At 43.0% G+C, this 17,604-nt stretch overlaps 1 long non-coding RNA gene across 1 annotated transcript; it reads left to right on the top strand.

Moving 5' to 3' along the window:
• The first annotated feature begins 569 nt into the window (after positions 1-569).
• LOC121490570 lies at positions 570-17,087 on the top strand. The gene is made up of 3 exons (XR_005987716.1): positions 570-834; positions 13,260-13,374; positions 14,434-17,087. It is a non-coding gene; the product is annotated as an uncharacterized LOC121490570 (long non-coding RNA).
• The last annotated feature ends 517 nt before the right edge of the window (positions 17,088-17,604 follow it).

Here is a 17,604-nt window from a genome sequence, read left to right as displayed (position 1 = left end):
CAAAGGCAGACAGACAACATCTGAACCACGAATACAAATCCATGCTGGTCTGGTTTGAACACAGAGGTCAAGTTTTTGTTAGACCAAAACTTTGAAAAATTCATATCAAGGGAAAAAAAAAAAGATCAGAACTTACTGGGTTCCAGGAAGAGACTAAATTTCTCCCCATGCACATTCTCCTCAGTGAGACCTTGCCCCCCCTCCATCCAACATTAGTCTAAATACCTTCTAATCAGTGACAGATTGTGAGGAAGAAATGGAGTGCTGGCCTAATCAGCTTTCTCCTCAAATATTAAATATTAAGAAAGGTTTCGGGGAAATCAGCCTTGATATGATACTGTGCTGATGTGCGTGTGCTTGGTCCACGTACACAAACATGCCTTCTGAAAAGTCAGTCAGTGTGAAAACCAGGAATCCAGAAAGAAACCTCGCATGCAAACCAAAAATAATTGGGTTGGTGGAGGGAGTGGAGAGGTAACTTAGTTACAAGCAAGCTTCTTATTAACCAGTTACTGTGGCTTCTCTGGTTCTCTGTTAGAACTTCCATGGGCTGCCCAAAGGGAAGGTTCCCAGACAGGCAATCCCTCCAGAAGACATGGACTGAAGTGGACCAAAGAGGCACTGCTTGCTTTTTGGCTTTCACACCCCTTTGCCACGACAGAGCTGAGTCAAGGAGGTTCACAGTCCGTCACATTTAGTTCTGACTGAGCCATATAAAAAATTGTCAGGCTGGCACATTTGATGGCTGCTAACTTTTGAGACGACATGCATTTGCTCCACAATTTCATTTCGTAATTCCTTAGAGTCCCTCCACAGATGCGTGCTTCCACAGAGGTGAGTGTTGTGCAGATTTGTAGGTGCTGGGGATGTCGATAGAATCACATGGGAAAGGGAGAAGAAGGGAAGGGAGATGCCCACCTGGAAATCTTGTCCGTTGACAGAGCATACGTTTGATCAAAATGCAATGTCATTTGTCTTTTGTGGCTCTTTGTCGATCATGTTTGCTGGAAGGATAAGTGAACTCCATGAAAAGACATTTATCTAAATTATCCTCATAAAGTGCCGTCACTCTGTGTAAGAAGAAAAATGGGAGAAGGCCAGTCTGTGCACAGGCGCCTTAGACTTGAATTATTTGAGGAGGAATACGAAGATACATCATGGGTAATCCAAAGATATATATGTAAACTATGTATGTATGTATGTGTATGTGTAAATACGTATGAATATATATACGGACGCATTTCTGTGCATGCGTGCGCGCGCGTGCAAACTAGGATCTGATAGGCTCCAAGTTGCTACTGTGGTTAGCTGCTCAGCTCTTATCCTTTTGAAATTCATATAATGCACAAACCTAACTATAACCCAAGAATCCTCCCTGGCTCACTGATAGAAAGCCGGTAACCAAATTGTAAACAAATATGGGTAATGTCTGAGAGTCTGTGCCGACAAGTAGATAAGAAGATAAATGTAGAGTTTCTCTTAATTAGCCTTTCTTAATTAAAAACAGCAGCAGTATTGTGATCAAAATGAACTCTGGTGGGAGCGTGGTCACTTGGTCTTCTGGGTATCACTCAAGGAAAATTAGATTTTTTTTTTTTCCCTTCTAGGATAAATTGTGCACTAAAGAAGGAATAAACGGTGTCTGTGAGCAGTGTCCCTTTGGTTTTTATCTGTGCGAGATGGATGTGCCTCTTGCCGTTTCCAGAATGGCGTGGGGGCAGACTTAGCCATCATTAGCACCCCAGGATGGATCCAATTCACTAATTACTTATGCTGTCCTGGTTCACTGAGATTTAACTACCAAGTCAATCCCATTATCTGCAGTCTCCCAAGCTTGCCAGAGCCATCCGTCTTTCATGGAAAAGAAGCACAAGGGTTATCAATTGGGCCCTGCAAGACTTGGGATTTTCTGACTTTGGGAGAAGGCAAGATTAGTCCCAACTCAAGCCCAGGCCCCTCTAATCCGCCACTTTGGATGTGATAAAAGTAAACGGTGACAATTATCCAGAACTACGTGAAGGAGCGGGAGGGGCCGAGCAGAGAGCAAAGGGAAGGGAGGGGAAGGGGGGGAAGGGAGGAGAGATAAAAAACCCGCCAAGAAAAGAACGCAGGCCCCCCGCTGTGACCCTGGGCCTGTGGTTTCAGGCAGCTCCGTGCATCACCTCCAAGCTACAAACGACAATTCCTCTCCCACAAACACATGATAATATAGTCAGAAATCAGGAATTAAAATATTCTGTGGGCCCAAGGCCCCCTCTGAGAGGAGGGATGGCTGGGGAGCGGCCGCAGGAGAGAGAAGGGACCCAAGGAGCACCTGCCTCTGCAAGGGCCTCCTCTGTCCACACCAGACAGGCTCCCGCGTCTCCGTGGCTCCCGGGTCCCCGCCGCTTGCGACGGGTGATTGGCACCTGCTCTGCCGAGGGGAAGGGCCTGGCAGCTATTGGCAGCGCCGTCTCGTTCATTTGCACACTTTAGGAAGCAGCAGTGTGGCTACTAATACAAAAAAGAATCTTCTAAGCAGCATGACATCTCTTGGAATGGAATATTTGTCTTTACAAATGATTGCTCTGCTGCCAGCACTTGACACGGTGCTCGCAAACATGTGTAATTGTTGGAAGTGTAATGATGATTATTTGCATATTTAATGTTCAAACAGTACTGAAGAAGCAACCTAGACTAAACCTTTTAGGGGAGGATTTGAATGTGTTCAGCATCAGCCCAAGGAGTCCCAGGAAGTAGGAGGCATCCGATGGTGAGCAAATGCAGGAATAATTGGCTTAAAGTTCAACGCACTGCCGCCTTGGTGCTTTTATTCAAGGACACAATAGCACTCCCTGGACCCATGCGAGGTGGAAGTTCACCAACACCAGAAGACGCTTTCTTTTGGCTCTAGTTCAAGCAAAAACTGCAAGACGCCCTGTATCAGCCTGGTTTTGCATTAACCAACTGCGACTCCTAGAACAGTAGCCAGGAAATTAGGGGAAGAGTTCTGATGCTACAGGGAGGGATGACAGACACTGAATTCATTACACTTTTTATCCCCTGGGGGGGGTGGAAATCTTCCACCCATTACTGCACCCCCAAAGACATCATTCCCGGGGAACAGCCCAGCCCAACTATTCAAATGCCGTTATAGGCAAAATGCTAGGGGGAACATTTTGCTCTCTTAAGAAGAAGATGCACTTCTAAGATTCTCTTCTGGCTTTCGCGTAGACGGGTGCTTGTTCTTTTCTCCGGATGTTAAAACGAAACATTGCGGTGATCATGGTGTACTACCCACCTATATCAAATCACTATGCTGTACCCCCGAAATGAATACAATTTTATATGTCAATTATACCTCATTTTAAAAATGCTTTTTTTCTCATTATCCTCCTTAAAAATAGAGTAGTCGAAAATCTAAATGGAATGAGAAGCTCCTCTATTACCCTTTCCCCATAGCCCTCAAATTTTGACCCAGATGCATCTTTATGGGGCTCATAAGGTGCGGAGGGAAGTGCTTTGCCCTTCTGCTTCCCAGCCATGACCAGATGGGTCTGGGAGGCCCCCGGGGATGCACGGGGCAGTTCCCTGAAGTAGGTTCCCTTGTCGGAAGTGTGCCAGGAAATCCGGAGCTGGGAACATTCCCTGTGCAGATGACACTCAGTACCCCAAATTTCTCAACATACACAAAGGCCCGGACCCTGGGAACCCTGGCGGCCTGCCTGCCTCCCTCTCTGAGCTGGCGCTAACTAGACACTCACAGCAGGCCGACCCGTGCTTACCCACATATGCCTACGCATCTTGAACGGCTTGAAACTCAGAGGCTGTGCTGCGTGCTCCAAATCAGCGGGAAAGGAGATTTTAGATGGTGGTAATCATCTCAGGGCAAACACACCTCACTGAAATCAATAGAATAATTTTTGATAATGTGGCCACTTGATCTGGTAATTTGGCCTTTTACCTGTCGTGAACACTTCACTGGAGACTTCTGGAGCTATTAGATGCCTCTTACTTGGAGGCTATCCTGTTCTTGTCTTCCAAAGGATGTTGAATAATTAGCTTTTGAACTTAGTGCTGTCGCTCCTTCCTCTTGCCCCTCACTCTTGTCACAAGGCCCCGCCTGCCCCGGCTTCCTCTCAGGCTCCTCTGAGCCAGGCCTCACCCTGCCAGAAGCCACCGGGTAACAAGGCACAGCTCGTCACAGATGTGTGAGGGGCAGCCACAATCCACCCAACTCTATTATCATCTTCTAAACTGATTTTTTAAAAAGTCCGATGGCTGAAGAGATGGAACGTTGCCATCACCACCCCCATGGTCCCAGGTACAGCTCCCTACAGGACCTGAGCCTGAGTGGCAACGCCTCTAATGAGCACTGTCTGTGGGCCACGTCCACTATCTGTGCAGTCACCTACAGAGTACGAGGTCTGGCAATGTTGCCTTTGCACACCCCTCAGTCAGATGACTGACTCTTTAGAAATGACAACAAAAGCGAGTTTTGCTTTGGAGCGTCAGAGAGGCCAGCCACTCTGTGGAGACATGAAGGTGGAAAACACCAGGGCGGGGAATAGTGGTGGTGAACCCTTTGATAGTGCCAGACACGTTTCTGCATTCGTGCGTCTTCATTTTCACAGCGACTTGATGAGTTCACAAGTCCCCATTTTAGAGATCAGCAAACTGAGGCATGGAGAGAATAAAGCATGAGCCAGCTGTCTCCAAGCTCACAAAGGGTGAGACTGGGATTCACACCCAGGCATGGCAGCACCCCAGTGGAACCACTGAACAGTAGTGCCTTTTGGGGCTGTTAGCTACACTTCCTGTCCCGGTGTTCACGCTGGGCATTACGTATGGATGCTAAAGCTGTCTCATCGCTCCCTGGACTGGTTTAGTGCAGTATCACAAGACTCTGCTTGCCACTTCATGTGTCACTGTAGAAAGAAGCTCTTCTGAAGTGCAGCTGACCACCACCGACCCCAGGGATCAGTTCATTGCTCTCCTACAACCCAGAACACAGAAAGCTAAGGGCATTTAAAAAAATGATATTAAAACGACCCCTTGGGATACGAAGTTGAATTTTATTCCTTGTTAAATTCTTTGAAGAGCAAAGTATTTAAAAAACACATGACAATAATTAGCAGTATTTCTTTAGGGGTTTGTTGGTTTGACCTTAGCCTTTTAATCTGTCAAAGTATGTTAATCAGCCTGGCAGACAGAAAGATAAAATGTGGGGGCAGATGTGCTAATAGTGAAAGAGGAAAAGAAAGGAGAGGATGAGGAGCCAAGGGGAAGTGGAGGACACTATGGTCAACAGTCCCTGTGGGGAAATTCTTCCCGGGTGGCCCCAAAAGGTTCAGAGGGAGACAGAGCCTCAGAAGCAAGTTACTATTTTTATTCAAAGCCCAGCAAAGTGAGCAAGCTGATTGTGTACGCTCCAAAAACTTCCTTTTACTGTGAGCTGAGCTTAAAATACATTTTGTAGTATAAAAGTTGTGAATGGGATGGGAAAACACATAAATGTCCTAATTTAAGGTTCAGTGGACGATGTCTGCACTTCCAGCTCAAGGCCTCACGCCGTCCTGTAACTTGGGCAGAGACATTTACTGCTCACCAAATATCCATGGACTCTTCCATTTTTCCAGTCTCCCTGTAGTCTGGTGGGTCCATACAACTGGTGAGTGGAAATGACGTGTGTTAATTTTGAGTCCCCACATTTTAGGGCTTGTGTGTGTACCTCCAGCTTTCTCTTCTGCTGAGGGAGAATGCAAGGCCTGGGATTCACATGGTCCAGCTACCAGGTGAGAGATTCCTAATTCCCTGAGATCTATAGTAACTGAGGAGAGCTGACACAATTAGACATATGTTCTATGAGAAAGAAATGAATTTTTATTGCAGTAAGCCATTGATTTCAGGGTTATTTTGTTACTGCAGCATAACGGGATCTTTTCCTGACTATAGACTTATAGAAACACGCATGCCTCTAGTAATTGAATGGCATAGATCTTTTGAATTCATGCAACATCAGCCAACCATTTGGTTCCTCACTATACCTAGCTCAGATAGGAAGAATAAAGGGGAAATTACTGAATACGTCCTCCATCATGTACATTGTATAAGATGCTGCACATAAGTCATTTCACTTTGGACTCCCAGGACAAATAGGGCTAGATGTTGACATTTCAGCATTTGTTCAATAAAAAGGGAAATGAAGTTCAGAGAGGATAAACACCTGCCTGTTGATATGCAGTTCCTTTTCTGGGATTTCATGCATTTGGCTCTAAAATCTGTTTTCTGCTTTATGTTGCGTGACCTTCCTACCAAAGCAAACCAGAGACTATTTAGGTACCTTAGAAGTCAGGGAATAGATGGCATGATCTGCTCGCACTTTCTGGGCCCTTGATTCCATGATTCTATGCTTGATCTAGCAAGGTAGTACTCATAAGTTTCCTCAGTAGGAGAACCTCAAGCTTGAACCTCTTAATTTCTAAATTTCTTAAAGTGGGATTTCTATCACTTGAGTAGGGATGGTAGAGGTATTTGTAAAAGGACCCCAGAGAACTCCTAAATTCCAAGGAGAATGCGAGTAGCAGAACCCCTACCTATTGACATACGTCTTCCCAAGCACCCCCTCACACACGTTATTATTACTGGTTTCTTGGTGAGCTTTTAGTCTTTCTTGGGGCACCTTTATTTTTACATATTCTACAAATAGTTTCATTATGCCAAATACTTTTGTGTGTTCATGCATGTGTTTGGCTATGTTCAATATATAAAGCAAATTAGTTATTAACCAATTATATACAGCACTGGCATTATTGTATTTAACATTATTGTATTGAAAAGAATTAAGATTCTTTAAAAGTAACCCCTAACTCAAATTTACGACCTCCACATTGTAAGTTGCACACTCCACCAACTGAGCAAGCCAGGGACTCAAAAATATGGCAATAATCCCATTCCTGTATATGTCACCGCCACCCATCAAACACATATACACTCATACACTCCGGCACCTGTTACCTTCCCTCTGCCATACATACATATGCACATACCCACATTTGTGCTGTGAAGGGTTCCATGAGTCCTAGGGCAGGAAGTGTAATGAAAAAGTGTGAGAATTACTGATTTAAGAGTTCTAATTTCTGGATACCAAGGTATAGAGACTAGAATATTGGAGATGTGTGGAGGCCATTAATGTGGCTCATAGGAAATAGGAGATGGTGTTCAAGTCCTCAGAAAACTTCTATTTAGCTCCTATGCCAATAGCAATACAAAGGCAACCATGATACAGTCCTACAGTCATGTAGGGTACACTTGAGATGGGAAACTGTTCATCATGTTTTACTCAAAAATTGATTCTGGTCTTATGCCATTGCCACCTTATCTCAAAGTGAACATCTTTTCTGCCATGTCTTCTCCAATTTCCCTCCTAATAATGTATGTGGTGATTTAGTTCTTTTCCATATTTTCAGGGGTCCCTGGCTGGCTCAGTCGGTGGAGTGTGCGACTCAATGTGGAGGTTGTAAATTTGAGTTAGGGATTACTTTTAAAGAATCCTAATTCTTTTCAATATTTTCATCTCTATCCATATGCTTCGTATACTATGAGCTACTTAGAGCTCTCTTCTGGAACACTTACCTGGATGACTATGCCAGCACTGACCACTGCTGTCACCACCATCTCCAGCATCACCATTATTGTCATCCTGTGGTACTTATTACATTCCAGGCTTCTCAGTATGATTTCATACATGCCCAGAAAGTACTGAGGCCAAGATTGAAAACCATATGTTCTTGATCTCAAGGTCCATTCTCTTCAAAAGTGTGCTGTCCTCCCACACCTATACATCCACAACTTAGTTCCTGCTTACATCCAACCCATTCTTCTAACTCAATAGAAGTGCCATTATCCTGCCAATTGTTTTAACCAGAAAGCTGAATCCTATCACTCAGCACATCTGCACACAGACTCCTTAATTGCTCTTGATTTTCCTAACTTCCTTCTGTTTCCACAGGCACTGGCTCAAGAGGAATCCCCATCAAGCCTCTTAGCCACTGCCTTGCCTCTAGCGCCTCTTGATATTCACTGTTGACACTGTTGCCCGAGAGATCTTTCTTTTTTTATTTTTAAGGATTTTATTTATTTACTCATGACAGAGAGAGAGAGAGAGAGAGAGAGAGAGAGAGAGAGAGAGAGAGGTTGAGCAGGCTCCATGCAGGGAACCCGACATGGGACTCGATCCTGGGTCTCCAGGATCACTGAAGATGGCGCTAAACCACCGGGCCACCGGGGCTGCCCCCCACCCCCACCCCGAGAGATCTTTCTAAAGACCTGAACTTCTCCAGTTTAAGCTGTCCCAAGATACCTCATAGCTTGCAGGGTAAAGGCCCAATCCTCAATCTGGCAGACCGGGCCCCTCTGCCCTGAGTTTACCCTTTGGCCATAGGCCTACTAACCCCAGCACCATCTCTACCATCTCAACCAAGGGCCTCTCTGTGAGTCTTTCTGCTGTGGGCAGCATTCCACCACATCTTGTTCCCTGCTCATCTGTCATCAGAGGTTAGCCCCTGAGCTCACTTCAGCCTTTCTACCACCTGATCCTGGCTCAGGCTCACTTTTAGGATGCTCTTTAGAGCATCACACCTTCACCACAGCCCAGTATAAGTAGACAGGGCAGTCATTATTTTAATCACCATTTTACGGAAGTATAAACCGAGGCTAGAGACATTTAAGGACCACACACAGGAATGTGGTTGATATAAGCACTAAATTACGGGTCTTGGTTTCTAAATCCTGAGTTTTCCTAGCCAATTTCTTTCAGATTAGAATTTGAAGGTACTGCGGACATTTCCATTTTTCCTCCTTCAAGATGCTCTTCCTGCAGAACGGGGATTGTGTATCTTACTGCATCTCCTTCATTGCTCTATTAGCACAGCTCTTTTTGCACTTAGCATCCTCTATTGTCCTTTATCTCTTCCTATGCAGGTAAGGTGGTATAGTGTAAGGAGGAAAGCTTGGATAGAATTTTCTAAATGCTTGCTGTGTGACTTTGGGAAAGTCACTTCATGTCTCCAGATTCAGTCCCCAAATCTGCAGTATAAATGTGCTAGGAGCTATACCATATGGGTTTGGAAATCTTGTATTGATGCTGTCATTAAAATAAATACAGATAACTCTGTACTGTCACTAAAAGTAAATCAAGTATTTTGGCCAACCCATTATTTAACAACAGAGAAATGTTGCCCACCTAACAAGCATTTCAAATGCTCAGTTTCATGTCACCTAACACTCTTTAAAAACTAAAATAAGGATGGCATGAATAGGAGGCTTAAATAAGACTCATCTTTCTCTTTAAATTTCATTTTTAATTTTTAAAGATTTATTTATTTATTTATTTATTTATTTATTTATTTATTTATTTATTTAATATAGAGTGAGAGTGAGTGAGAGAGAGCATTAGCCAGAGGGAGGGGCAGAGGGAGAGGAAGAAGGAGAAGCAGGGCCATGGGATCATGACCTGAGCTAAAGGGAGATGCTTAACCAACTGAACCACCTATGTGCCCCAGGACTCATTTTTCAATTGGTGAATGGATGCAGATCTATTGACTGAAGGAGATAGGATAGCTAGGGCAGGTCCTGCATTGAAATTCTTTCTCTGCCTCTGATTGGCAGTGGATATTGGGCACATCATCTTCCATTGAGGATGATAGCAGCTCCAGTCCCTACTTAATGTTGTCTAAGGCCGACAAAAGAGATATCAAAGCCTTTTGAAATGTTTTATCCTAGTAAAAGGTATCACTACAATTATCTCTGATAAACCACTTTCTGTCACTGGACCACAATTTTTATCTTTCAAGTAAAAGGATTTAGCTAGTTGCCTTTTCAACTTTACTTAGTATTGGACATAAATGATGATGATGATGATGATGATAATGATGATGATGATGATGATGATGATGATGGTGATGATGATGATGATTATCACATAAAGGTTTAGTGCTCATTCTGTGCCCAAATCTGTGTTGCGCACTTAAGGAGAACCACGAGCTAGCTCTTTGATGGAATGACACTCAAATGGACAAATCCACAGTGGCAAACATGGGCAGTGATCAGAATGGAAGGCACACTTGTCCTTGTGTCTTTCTCCTCACTTGATTTGCTCATCACAAGGCTCAAAGGTAGAACCTAATATTGTGTCCAATGTCTACTTCTTTGAATTTTTGACTATGGCCTTACAAACTTGCTATATCCTTACCAGACTATTCAACATTCCCCTAGCAAACACATGGATTGCTTTGATCTCCTGATGCCTCTACCTTTCCTCATTTTGGAAGTCCTACTTTTCTTCTCCTGGAAGTCTCTTGCCACCAGGGTTACTACTTCTATGTCCCTTCTCTTGAGCTCTCGCTTAGCAGGTTCCCTCAGCAGAATGAGTTGTGCCTCCCCAAGACATTTGCAGGTCCATGTTGTATTACAGCACTGGATTGCTACCAATTTGTTTACATCTTGTTCATTTCTTTTATGACTGTGGCCTCCCCCAACAAAGAGACTGGGCATTCTCTCAGCTAGGAAGGGTCAGCACTTTTTGGAACTATACAGAGTTTTATGAAATGATGACTCAGATATTCAGTGAGTGCTCTCCACCAGCTTTGCTTTATCGATTTTTCTCCAAAATACATTTTATGGTTTAACTCTGCTGTTCCCCACCCCTGACTCATTGCCAGTGGCTGGAATAATGAATTCAAATGCCTAATAAATAAAAATAAATATGAACATTCAAATTTGTCTTGTTTCTTCCACCCTCAATAGCAAATATTTAATTATATATTTACAAAATGCTAAAATCTTCACTTGATTTCACCTGATAAAGGTCTTAAAATTCGTTATGTTTCAACACATGAAGAATTTGCTCCATGCAGGCCAGTCTTAGATGGGGTGTAGGATGCAATGAAGAATGCTGCTGTCCCTGGAGTTGTAGAAACTTATACAGAAATTGACATGAATCCAGAGAATATGATTAGAGCCACAGGATATTGGGAAGCAAATTGTTTCAAGAGCCCAGAGAGAAGGGGACAGAGGATTTAGGTTAGGTTTCCCCACAAACTATTAAACTTTGGTAAAATTAATGGAAATGGCAGTCAGCAAAGGGTATGGAAAGAGTGTACAGTGCTCATGAAAATTGAGGGGGAAGGTCAGCCTACAGAGTTAGCCTTAGTGATGGCAGAAGCAGAGCAGTCATGGGCAGAGGTCTAGACCATGGCACTGGAGGGAAAGAATTGGACCAGAAGGACATGAAATTTGCATCCAGGGACGGGGCTTAGATTTCAACGTGGAGGGTACTGAGAGCTGACAGAGATTTTTGAGTTGGGAACAGAGGTTTGGGGCACCACAGACACTTGCTTTGGGGTTTTCACTCTGGCCCAGCATATAGGAATGTTTGGAGAGAGAAGAGCCAGTTATGGCCAGGAAAGCTATACTAATAGTTCAGTCAAAAGTATCGATTGTTCCAGAATTATTATTCAAGGGAGTCTATTTTTAACCTCTCATGGAGAACACTGGTCCAATGTAGAGCAGCATTTCTAATACACACCTTAAATATAGCTATATTATTACCAATTGCAAGCATTTAAATCTCTGAAGGAAAAGTCTACAAATGGCTCCATCCAAAATGGCAGCAAAGTCATAATTGCCATTGAGTTTCCCGAATCACGGAGCGTAGGACTTAAAAAGATCGTTGTCTATCCAATTCCTCTAGGTCTGGCCATTTTGCAGTGGATTCTTGCTTTCTGGACGCTCAGGCATTCCCCTTGGGATAAGGAATCTCAATGCCCTCACCCCGCTCTCTGCCCACACCCCCTCCCCTGCACACAACCTTTGTCTTTTGGTCCCAATCCAGAGCTCCTCTTGCCATTTCCTTTTCTTCTCGCCTGAAACTCAGATACTCTGTCAAGTGCTACGGTAGAATGCTAGAGAAGCAAATGCAAAGGGGGAGATGACGGGGGAAGTTTCTTTCTTCAAGAAGCAATATCTTAGAGGTGGGCTGTCAGGGATCCCACAGCATCTGAAGTTCCTGAGACTGAATGAAAAACACTCAGCTAACAAAACGGAGCGCTGCACAGGACGCTTCATCTGCTCTGGCCAAATCCCTTCTTTCTTTCCATCCTTTCTCTCCTAATAACAGCTGCCCTCTCATTCCCTGTTACTCTGCTGTGAAGAACAAAACCTCCCTCCGACTATCTGTTTTTCTTTTCTTCCCCAGAGTAGGTCTCATTACTGGTGATTAGCAGATGATTAAAACCAATTCAGCTTCCCCCAGTAGATATTTTCTCCCTGTTTGTGCCTAACGCGTCAGCCTTCAATGAACGTGCTCCTAAGCTTATTAACAGGCTCAGAGGATTAGCTGCCGCCAAGCTCGGTGGCTCCCATATTGTGATGCAGGGAGTGACATGGAACCATTTGCTGAGCGCAGACAGGACCGCTGGGACCAAACTATCTAAATCACAATTTTATTTTCCATGTAGAGCAAGATAAAAAAAATCCCAACAATAATTACAAAAATCAAACGTTTGGACAAGTCTGAAAATATCCTAAACTCAGTGGCAGAAAACAGGCTAAACCCTTCATGAAGGGCATCAGTGTGTGTGTGTGTGTGTGTGTGTGTGTGTGTGTGTGGTTAGTTTACATGAACATAGAATCACGCAGTTTAGCCATGTTCACACCCGGGTATGAAGATGAAGATCCTCATTTAGCCTCTGCATTCACTTTGGTGTCTGCACAGTATGTTTTTAAGTTGGCTGATAGATAGGTCTCTCTCTCTTTTTTTAATAGAGACAGAAGAATTGTCAACTTGGAATATAACACACTGTAATTTAGGTGATACTTTAAAGAGCATCCAATTCTCCAAAATTGTGAAATTTGGATGTTGGCAGATATACACAAAGGAATTCTAAGTAACTGGTTTCACTTCTGTTTCAGAACCACAAAGATGCCATACGGTGAAAGTTTAGGAGGCATGTTTCCCTATGTGCATAGGGTTTTCTTTCAAGTATAACTAACTAGACGTTAAGTACCATAATGATTACAATAATAATAGTGATATATTTATTAGCAGGGATCACAGTCAGCAGGTTAGGAAGCAAAAGGGACTAGTTTCAGAAAGTTCTGAAAGAAAAACCTCACGGTATGATGTTTGGGAGATGGAACTGTATCATTGTTACAAATGGTCTCTTATTCTAAATCTTTAAGTTTTTCCCATTTATTTTTTTCCCACCTTTTCAATGCAGCTTAACTCTGAGCGTGCTGGAGCTTGAAATCTAGTTTCCGATTCATAATAGCAACAGGGTTTGCGGAAAATGTCAACAAATCCCTCATCACCAGGGAAAGGAGGAAATGTGAAAGGTAAGTCACATCAGTCTCCCCTGGCTGCATGATGGAGTGCATCTGCAGAAGAGGAGAAAGAAGAAAAATCCTAGCAAAATGGATGCTGCAACCAAGCACTGAAAACCCAGCAATGCCAAGAAAACAAAAGGAGACCTGAAAAAACAATAGGGAAGTAATGAGGACTTAGAGAAGGATATTGTCAATCACCAAAAATGGCACAATCATATTTTATTTAATTTCAATCACTTAATATCTAAGGGAAGATGACAGGCAAGGAGTTCTTATTGGTTCGATCTTACCAGCATTTAAAAAAAATTCCGGCAATAACCCTGACCTTGGTTGGCCCCAATAAGTGGGTAATTGCTAAAGGATCAATTCCCTCATCATTAAACAATAGGCCCCAAACAAACGCAGTTTGTATAATCAACTGACAGTAGAGCACCCCCCAAGGTAACAATACAAAGGAAGCCTTAAGAATGAAATTCCCAAAAGTGCTGTGATAAATACCAGGAAAGTGTTTAGAACCAAGGATCTGTAATATTAAAACTAGAAGGTGCAGGAAACGATTATGGTTGAAGATGGTTCCAAACATTTTATGATGTGCCCGCGAAGCATAACACATAGGAAGAAAGTGTTGTCGTGAGGAGACAAAGATAAATATTGTTTAATGAAATACTTTGGCTTAGAAGTAGTTTGCTGGGACTTGAGAGAATTCCCATGGCCATGCAGAGCCAAGTTCAGAAGGGGGGCTGTGCCAGGCTCAATAGATGAATAAAAGAAACTGAGCCATGGGAAGGGAAAGCTCTTTCTGTTCCCTCCTCAGCCAGCTCTGTGCACGACAGGGCCAGTGAGTGCAACATTCTGAACTAATATCCTTTCACCTACTGAATTAAACATCATAAAAAGACAACGGCTTGTGTTTCTTCCACAGTTCTTCAAACAACCTTCGCCGTTAATGGTGGGCCACAATGCAATGGTTGTCCTGCTACTCGCGCAATCCTAGAATTATTTCTGACTCCTTGATATATGGGGTCATTTTCCCCTTCATAATTCGTCCTATTTTCTTCTTCTTTTCAGGCTCAAAGGATAGAATTACACAAGGCATGTGACAGCACCTGTCAGGAGAGGATGGACCCCACAAACTCCTTTTACCGTTATCATCACAATACTGGGATGGTTAAGAACTGTGGTTTGGATCAGCTCTGAAAATGACTGGTGTATGACCTTGAGGAATTGGCTTCACCTCGTTGAACTGGCATTACAACATCTGTAATGGGGTAGAAATACTACCCATCTCATAGAATTAACAAGGGTTCATAACATAACAAAGGATTTTCAGATAATGTTCTCAAAGGACTCAGTCTGCTACTTGGCACAAAATCAGAGCCCAGGAAATGTTGGTCATATCAGTAATTGGGTCAGCAGGAGTGACAAACTGTATGTAGTGCTTTCACATGTGTGGATCCTACCTTGGTGGGAGTATAAAAAGGGAGCTGAGTTAATTAAGACACTTAAGAAGTTTGAGAGCTACCTTCCCTAGGCCTGAATCTTGTAGGAGTAGAAGGCGGGAACTGGGTGAAGCAGAAAGATAAAAGTATAAGGGACAGGACACACATTAAAAGATCAATAACCATCCAAGGCAATACTGTAAAGCAATAAAAGAGGCTAGAGATAATAAATACTGTCTGGGAGGGGAGGGAGGGGTCATGAAAGACAGGGAAAGGCGGTGGTGGAACTGCAGTGAGGGAGTAGATGGGAGCTTGCCATGGACAATCCATCCAGGCATCTTCTGTGTCGTCGTCGTCGTCGTCGTCTAGAGGCTTCTGTCCAGACAGCCCTCCCCCGGATACTTCCTGAGCTGGGGGCTTGTATGCTATTATGTGTGAGTGAATATTCGACTGGTGGGAGGGTTATTACTATTATTATTAATGATAATACTACTTGAAACCACAGCCAATTTAACCCAACCATTTGGAAGAGCTACATTGCCCTATTATCCAATTGATAATTTCAGGGTTTTATTCACAGGCGCAATCATAAGAAAAACAAGGAGAAGACTGTCTCTCGGTTGTGTACATATGCATAGACTTTGCCTTTTGAGAACATAATTGGGGATGGGAGTTACAAAGAAAAGATCATTAAGAGTTACAAAGAAAGAAAGGGGGGAAAAAAACCCTATTGCCTTCTTGTGCCATGTGCCAAGCCCCGGGAGGCCTGCTCGACTTCATTCGCGCTGGAGGCAGTGCCCAACCAACTGGGGCAGAAACAGGGCAGGCGACCTCAGAGACAGCAGACATCAGGGCAGAGAAATAAAAGGGACAGGAGGGTAAAGGAAAGTGCTGTGTTGGAAAAAAAAAACTGCAAGGGAATTTTCTTCCATTTAAACATTAGGCAAAAAATAGCAAATATAGCTGCCGGCAGAGACCGCCCCCTCTCTCCCACCCAGCCCATAAACACAATGTCTTCAGCTGCCAGCATCTCTAATAATCTACAGATTGGTGACTAAAGCGTTTTGGTGATGTGTGCGTTAGGGACCCAGTCAATTGCTATCTGCTGTCTGAAACTGAACAAGGGTGAAGCCAGGAGGGGGCAGTTTAGGGGGACACGGTGGGCTCTCTACCACTAATCCTGGAAAGACTCAAACTGTGGGATGGCGGGCAATAGAGTGCTTGCAGAAGCAAAGGCTCACCTGTTCCACACTGCCAGTCAAATGTAGAGGCTCGATTTAGCAAAATACATCCACTGAGAAGCAAACAGCTAGTTTTATTAAAGCAGCTAGTTTTTATTAGACATAAGAAAAAAATTAGAAATCTGGAGGGTTCAAATTGATCACTCATTTAAAAAAGATAAGTAAATATTCCTGAGAACTTCTTAAGAAGTATATAGCAGTAAAATTGCTCAGTCTTAGATTAGGCTGGTAGAAATATTAAGAATTGATCTTTATCTATTCACCTATCTATTCATCTGTCCATGTATATTTTTACCATTCTAGTTTTTTTCCTCTAATACTAGCCATAAACCTTTAAAGGTAGAATCTATTACATACTGGATTTTCCTACAGACCCTACCTTAGTGCAGTAGAATAAGTATGTTTTGAATGAGTATATAAATACAAAAAAGAAAAAATCCTGATAAGACTCTATAAAGAAATGCCATGATGCAGATTCCAGATTAGCCCAGTTACTGAAAAATGATACAGCAGAGATGCCATACCCTTCCTTGACCTTTCTAAAGTAGCCTTTGATTCTAATTCTGTTGTGCCACCAGAAGGCATGACTGTAAGGTCATGGAACTGAGGTCTCCTGGATTGTGGACACTGTGGCATTATAGTGTTGACTTCTGCTCAGAAATACTAATAGCTAACACTCATGTGACACGCACTGTCCCAAGTGCTTTTGAAGACTAACACATTTAAACCTCATACCAATCCATGAAGTAGGTGCTCTTGTCATTTTATCTTTGTACATAAGGAAAGCTTACACAGATAAATGACTTGTCTGAGGTCCTGGTACAGTAAATCGGGGTGCTGGAGTTGAACACAGATATCCTAGCTCTTCAGTCTATGCATTTAGGCTTTTCTACCTCCGAGCAATGCTCTTTTCCTTGTGTTTTATACAATTTCTTTGAAGTCTCTGTCACTCAGCAGTACTAAGAAGTAGTTCTGATTCTAGCAATAACTTTCAAATCCTGCATTTAAAAAAAAAAGATTTTATTTATTTATTTGAAAGAGAGTGAGAGAGTGAGCAGGAGCCAGGAGGAAGGGAGGGGCAGAGGGAGAGGGAGAGGCAGACTGCCTGATGAGTGGGGAGCCCAATCCTAGAACCCCAAGATCATGACCCAAGCTGAAGGCAGACGCTTAACCAACTGAGTCACCCAGGCACCCCTTAAGTCTTGCATTTTAATAGTAATGGGGGATTTTAGTCAAATATCTGTCCAAATACCAGTCTTACACACCTCTCGCTGAAATATACACATAGCAAGAATACCTCAGACATTCTGGATGGGGAAAAAAAAAGCGATCAGTTTATTTTAGTATATATCATAAGCTTGAACAGGCTCTGTAGAGGGTGACTTATCAGGTGTATCAGATATATGTCAATTTTATCTTGTGTTAAAATTATCACATGCAACATATGAGAATGTTCATTCAATCCTTAAAACCTACAAGGCCCAATTAGGTATCTATAAAGATATCCTATTGTTTGGTATTGCTGATTTAAAAATATTTATAACAATATTTATAACATT

This window comes from Vulpes lagopus, chromosome 5, assembly GCF_018345385.1.
Source record: "Vulpes lagopus strain Blue_001 chromosome 5, ASM1834538v1, whole genome shotgun sequence".
Lineage (NCBI taxonomy): Eukaryota > Metazoa > Chordata > Mammalia > Carnivora > Canidae > Vulpes > Vulpes lagopus.
Note: the sequence above shows the minus strand (reverse complement) of the source record. Positions and strands in the feature narration are given on the sequence as shown.